Below are 7554 nucleotides of genomic sequence, written 5' to 3' on the forward strand. Positions count from 1 at the left end.
TCCGATTCGTCCTCAGTGCGTTTTCTTTGTCACACGGCTTCAATCCCAGTGACCCTGCGCGGGTCCCCACCCAGCGGCGAGGCTCCTTGGGCTGCTCTGTTGACTCTGGTATTTCCCATACCAGTCGCAAACCCCTGGGCTCTGTGCATCAGGGGCTCCCGTATAAGTCATACCGATGGAGATTTAGAAGAACGAAGACGGCCTTTCATTCAGGATCTAGAATTTGTTTTGACAAATTCATTGGGATGAGCACTTTGCTTCGGAAAGTACGTTCTGAAGTCAATGCCGTGCTTTGGGGGAGGAGAGCGGGTGGGCTTTGGCGCACTGGGTGGGAGCGGGCATCTCTGTTGGTGGCCCTTCCTTGCACAAGCCCCCAATGTGAAGGTAACACAGCTCGGTGCCGAGTGCCTTCCAGACCTCTCTTTCATTACAGGGGCCCGGAACAGGCAGAGAGGAGGCTGCGGACACACAGGCCTGGAGTCACGTGTGAAATCCGTCAAGAGCCCAGATGACCGAGTCCACTTGTCCCAATTCTGGAGGCACTGGAGTAGGCCCGAACCAATTCACTCCAAGCCTATGGTGCTGGGGTGCTCAGTGCTATGGGACTGCTGATGGCTGGAATCTGGGGGACACTGAGGAGGTCTGTGTTTAAGCTGCCAGTGGTATTTCTGCTTTTCTAGATGTTTGGATAGTTTGGATATTCTTGCAATTACCTCTTTGTCTTGGGGGAAAGGATATCAAAGGGCCCCTTGGATGTGTGCTGGAGTTTATCAGGGAGCATCTTGCAGCCATATAGAGGAAAAGAGCCCTTTCCTGGTTTTCTATTTGGTTCTTGCCAGTGACCAAGCTCAGCCATGCCAGATCTGAGCAAGAGTCAGGTGACATCTACTGCCCTACCCCCAGACACCTTTGGTTCCCACATGCCCTGGGTAAAGGGTGCCTGTCCACGTGGGTCAGCCGAGTGCGGGGACAAGAATCCTGGAATCGCACAGCACTCTGCCCGCTGGCATCTCGGTGGCCTGGGCTCTGGAGAGAAGTCCTGTTTGGTTCCTTTCCATACCGCAGTGGCTCCCTTGACTCCTGGCTTGGGACTTCCGGTGAATTGTCTGGAACTCTGTCCACAGGGTCGTGAGTGGATATTCTGATTTGTCAATAATCAGGTATTATTGGAGCTTTATTAAGGGAAGAAAAAATATGTATGTATGACTCAGATCTTAAAGAAATTTTTAAACTTAACCTGGTAGCATAGACTGAAAGAATTATACTCAGCGCATCAGTTACTCTGACCACCAAGCTGGTTTGGGACAGGATATACCTTTCCCCTCTTTCTGATCTTTGGAGAGGTAGCGGCCCAGGACTCTGGGAGACACACCCGTGGTATGTTGATAAAAGCACTTCGCAATGGTGTGCTGGGCAGGTATATAAGGTAGTTCATCATTCTCTTTGGGACACTCACAGAGCAGAGGGGAGGGCAGCGGTGCTTAGATGAGGACCACCCAGTGATAACCACACTTGTCCCTCCCAGGCCTGGAGGGCTTGGGCCTATGGACACCAGGCACAGTTATATCTGCATTCACTTCTAAGATTTTTCTTTTCTGTTTTCTAAATTTCATCTATTATCCTCAATTCTGCAATTCATTTCTATAGAAGTGACAGCCTGACAGTGTTGGGGAAACTGAAGCATGGTCCACGTTGGGAGCAGGGGGGTGGGAAGAGCCTCATGGCTCGGTGGGCAATGTGATATGGCAGGAGGGGTTGGCTAGACCTCCTGGTGATAGGAAAGCTGGCCAACAGCAGCAAATCTGGACTCGTGAGCTGTATAAGTGCTCCCTGGGATTCCCAGGGGCAGGTAGGTAGGTGGCATGGAGCCAGGCTTAATTAAGGGACGCCTGAGTAGCACAGAGCCAAAGGGACACATGGCCTGCAGATTGCCACCCTCCACTCCCCTTAGTTCTGTGACCCCGGGGCTCTGCGCTGTCCCCTGAGCTGCTCGCCTCTCTGAGGCTCCTGCAGATGGTGGCATCACCTCTTGATCCTCTGCGCCCTCAGGGTCCCAGACCTCATTCTTCTTCTGTGACGAATTTCATACGTGACTCCAGGCCTATGTGTCCGCAGCCTCCTCTCTGCCTGTTCCAGACCCTTATAATCAAAGAGGGGTCTGGAAGGCACTTGGCACAGGTGACAGGTCACAGTGACAGCAGCTGTGTGTGGAAGGAAGGGCGACCACTCTCCCACCCACCCATCCCAAAATTCCAGGCTTGTCACCCACCTCCTAGACATCTGTCACCAGCATTTCCAGAACCTGGGCTAGGCCGACCAGAGCATCAGAGACAGGAGCTATGTGTGGGGATCGGCAGAGGTGCCTCAGAGAGCCAGGGACCCCCGTGCCACTTGGGCTGGAGAGGATGCAGTTAGTGCCGCAGTGAATGCCCCACAGCCAAAGAGGTCGACAAACACATTCATTAAAAAATAGATGGTTTCTTCTGCATTGTCAAATAATGTAGCTGTTGCCTTGAGTGATATTTTGAATGTTCATTTTTGTTTGTAAGCTCTCACTTACACTTTGCTTTTTGCAAAAGAAAAAGCAGCCATGAGAGTTGGAGTGGATGGAGAACAAGGCTGAAATGGAGGAGAGGGAAGCCAGGCCTGGCAAGTGCCTCCCTCCCTGGGGAAGAGCGCCCGGGGCCACCCCCTGCAGGGGGCAGGACACCTGGAGGCGGGGTAGGGGGGTGGGGATGGGTCTCGGGCTCGTCTCTGTCCGTAAGACTGTTGAACACCCCTCTACCTTTGCCTATGGGGTCTTTCCAGAAAAGAGAGAAATGCTCCCGCCTCTGTACTCGCTGCCTGGAGTGGCCTCCTTTTCTTCCGTGTGCCCCGCTGTCCCTGGTCTTTTTTTCATCGATCCTACTACCCGGGGTTGAGATTCCCCACGCAGTGGCTTCATCACAGGGGCCGTGCACCTAAGACTCTTGCCTTGCCATCTTTGTGGAGCTCTAGACTCCAGTTTCAAACCTGCTGCCAGGTGCTTCCAGTTCCAGGCCCTGCCAACATGTCACACGTATTGAATCCCAAACAGGACTGGGCTGTGTTTCTTCAGCTCTGTTCTCCAAGCTGGTGAATGACAGCTCCTGTCTGGGGTGCCCCACACCCCCCTCTTTTCCGGTCTGGGGAGTTACTACGGATCTTTCAAGTACCCCAAGGTCACCATCTCTGCCGCCCTCACCTCTGCATCGCCCTCAGGATGCAGTGGTTGCGTCTCCTCTGTGTCCCTGTGTCCCCGGCCCCTCCTGTGGTCACTGCACCATAGGCTACTGTGATCTTTTATCTGTTTATGTCTTATTCTAGAGCTTGCTTTCACTAAATATGTACATATACCAGGATACTGGGGGCCAGCGCAGAGTTTAGCACATGGGAAATACTCCATAACTGCTTGTTGATGGATGCAGGAGTGGTCAAGGTCCACTCTTTCCAGATGGGCGGGAATGGTCACTGTTACTGCAGCGGGAAGATGCAAGTGTGACCCCTCAGGCTGGTGGGACAAGAGTATCTGCAGGAGAAAGAAGCAAAGAAGTCCTGCAGAGGTGATAGTAACAGAGGCAAGGCATGGCATGAGTTTTGCTTTCTGATCTCTGGGAAGAACTACAGAAAGCTGATACGGTGCTCCAGAATTTAGGAGTCGCAATCATCCGGCCCTACCGTGGTAAAAGTTTGCCTGCGGCTGATTTAATGCCTGGCTGTCTTCACCTCTGAAACATCCCAGAAGCACTTGGAGCTGGTTGTGCTCGGGGAGATTACTCAAAGCAAAAATCTCTTTAAGCCTGGGAAACACTAGGACCCGATTAAGTTAAACATTGATAGATAGCGTACAAATGTAAAGGAAAAACAGAACTTTATATGAAAGATGAAATATTTCTGTTTCTCAAAAGCTTGCCCCACGTCATGTAAATGTGCTATGGAAATGTTTGCTGCAGTAATGTTGGGAGAGATTGCAGTCAATGGTGAAACAAGTCTCTAAAATTAAAGAAAAAAACAACTATTGGAAGACTGATTCATCTTTAAAATACTAAAGATGACTTAAAATACTTAGGGTGTCTTAAAATATTTACGATGTATTTTAGACTTTTTGATGGGCAAAGACTCAAAGATAAGCAAATAAAGCCATTAAGACTTTTCCAATATGGACAAAAATGGAGAGAGGGATATTATTCAGCTGATAAAATCATGAAAAGCTTAAACTGACCTAATGCTCAATCTGGCAGCCAGAGGTAATTTCAAGGATATAAAATGTTTAAATGTACTGATTGGAACAGTATTTTACAGGCTGTGTTACGATAAACACACAGAAGAAGGCTAAATGACGGATGCGATGTTGTGTCTGGGTGACATTGCTAAATTTGGTGACAAATGGTGGAACACCGTGTCGAGGGAACAGCTAGTTCTGTGGCTATGTGGCTTTCACAAGAGTGAGTGCAATCACTCACCCACCTGTATTACCCCAGATGGGCTGAAATATATTTTTAGGAGGTACTAAAAATACTGGTCATTTTACTGGTCATTTTTATAAGCGCAGACACTCATTTTAAACTGAAGCTCTCTGGGAGGTGAGAAGCATGGAATTAAGTAGAGACTTGGGTTCCAATATGATGGACCCTATTAAATTCATCCCTGTTTGGTGCACATGTCCTTATGAGCACATGTTACCATTTTAGTGAAAATTTTCAGGAATTCTGTCAGGGAGAGCTCATGCTGGAGGGAAGAAAGAAGCATGCCAGGAAAGGCCAGAGGGCAACAGGCCAGCCCCCAGGAGACGGAAGACGAAGCAGCCAGTAGAGGGGGTGTCCAGAAGATGAGAAAGGGCTGCTGGGCTCCAGGCGGGGACAGTCCCAAGGGACGAGGCCTGTTGACCAGAGCCTGGGTCCAGGGGCCCCTCGCACACACCCTGCGTCTTTCAGTGCTTTCCAAGCACTTCTGGCCAGGAGCAGCTTTCCTCACTCTTGATAAGATTCAGGATGACACCTCAAATACAGGGCTGGGTGTCCTGAAGAGGCCGAAGGCGTGAAGGCGGGCAGCCGCTGCTCAGGGGGGCATTCGGGGCCAGGCATCCGCTTTATTGGCTGTTTTCAAGGCCTGATTTCTCTGTAGTCTCAGGGTTTTTCCTTTTTCTTATTGGTAGCTACAAGCTTATAACTTAGCATTAACAAAAATAACAGCCCCCCAGAACAGAGGGACTTCAGGCGGACTGTGCCAGGAAGAGAGGGAGAGACACCCACAGGGGCTGAGTGCCTCTGGTGACCGGGGCTGTTTGTCTAGGGAAGGGACCGAGTGTGTGCCACGCACCAACACATCACATTTGAAAGGACCTTGCTATGGAGAACTGTCTATGTCCATGCTGCACAGATGAAAAGACACAATCTAGGAGAGGTTGAACAACTTGCCCATGGTTGCACAGCCAAAGGGCTAAGGTGGCTTTCTACCCAGACCTATCTGGCCATCATGTCTGCACACTACCTGCTGCCCCAGGACCAAAAGAGGCCTTTTCATCCCCTGGGACTTGGGGAGTAATCTCAAATCTCTAATTCATAGTGAAATTTCTTGATGAATTTAAAAGGGAAATTGGGTATAAGCCCTGAAAAATTGGCTCAACTGCCCTTGGGACAGTCCATGGAAAGAAATAGAAGGATATGTTATAAGCCACAGAGTTGTCCATCCTAGGCCATGGAGTAATGGATGATCAGCTCAGGCTCATCAGCTCAGCATGGGCTTGACTGTGTGGTTGTGGAACATATGTTCTTAGGGCAGTCTGCCAGCTAGGGGACCTGTAGGCCTTTCTAGATATTTCGTTCTGTTGCTTTCATTGATAGGACAGGGCTTGCCATTTTGTATCTTGGCTATTGAATGATATCTGGAATGATCAGTTGAATGCATTAATTAATTAAACAAATATTTACTGAGTGCCTACTGTGTACCAAACACTCGGCTACACTTGGAGGTGGTCAGCACATGCTCTAGAACAGCACTGTCCAATAGAACTTTCTACAATGATAGAAATGTTCTTATCTGCATTGTCTTTTATAGTGGTGACTAGTCTCATATGGCTAATGTACCTGAAGAACTAATTTTTTTTTTTTGAGAACTAAATTTTAAATGAATTTTAATTAATTTACGTTTAAATAGCCACATGTGTCCAGGGGCTACCATATAGAACTGTATACGTCTAGATCAGTCTTGGGTTGTGTTTTGGAAAATTATAAAAATGGAAAACATTACATATAGTGGCAACATACGTTTGTAAAAATTTTAGTATAATTGTACATTATGCACTAATACATGATTATAATAAACGTCGTGAGTAGATTTGCCATGTATTGATTTATTCAAAGTCATTTAAGTGGTGCCTTCTATGTATTAGACTCCATGCTAGATTCCTGTGGGAGGGAGAGAAATGATGTAAGGCCTCATCCACGTTCTGAAGAAGCTCACAGCTTTGTAGATACGTGCCTCTACCACACAAGTACATTTACACATCCACACATATCAATACCAGGTAACCAACTGCCCAGTGTCCTTGGGCAAGTAGGCCTCATAATCACAGGTGGCCGACAGTTCCATTAATCGGATCCAGACAGCAGGATCCAGAGGAAAATGGACATTTCTTTTTAAGAACAAAGAAACCTTTCCTGGAAGGCCCCCCAGCCTACTTCCTGTCATTTGTTCTGGGCCATAATTTCAGCACGTGTCCACCTGGCAAGCGGAATGGAATTACCATGACTGGCTTTGACTGGTCAGGATTTCATTCCTGTGGATTCCTTTGTTTCTGGATGGGTCCCTGAACAGAAGCAGGGTTCTGGTGGCAAGGACCTGGGGTGGTAGAATGGAGGCTCAATAGGCCATCACTGTCTTTCTGAAAGTTTCCTGTCCTCTGAATCAGAAAGGGCTCCTCCAGTCACGCCCTGCCTTCATTCCTTTGTCACAGCACTCAAAGTGCAGAGTGTGATCATGTGTTTGCTCAAGGATTTGATTTCCCGTGAAGGATTGGGTACCAACGACACACTTTTCTCTGTTGATTGTGAGCTCACTGAGGGGGTTGGACACGCTGTATTCATCTTTGAAAGCTCGACACCCAGCCCAGTTCCTGCCATACAAAGAGCTCAGTGATTATTTATGGGACCGGATATACATTTATTCAAGGACTACTTGATTCACATCTTCTTTGCTGATTTATGCTTTCAGAGACTACACCTGTTGGTCTGGATGGCAGCTGGAATTGGAGAGGAAATTTATTTCCATGAATGGAAAAGTGTCAGAGTGGGCAGGCACGTGGCAGATCAAGCCTGGGAACAGGCTTGTGAGAATAATGTCAGGACGAAACGACTGTCGGAGACTTCAGAAGATCAACCAACCAGACACACACACACACGGAAGTGCCTTGTGCCGTTAGTGCAGACACTTAAGGGGATGTAAGAATTAAAGACTTTAAGAAGCTGATGTGATTGGCACTCGGAATAGGTCTGTATTAATTCACATGGATCATAAAAGCAGTCTTATCCAGAATCT

The sequence above is a fragment of the Canis lupus genome, chromosome 7 (assembly GCF_003254725.2).
Source record: "Canis lupus dingo isolate Sandy chromosome 7, ASM325472v2, whole genome shotgun sequence".
NCBI lineage: Eukaryota > Metazoa > Chordata > Mammalia > Carnivora > Canidae > Canis > Canis lupus.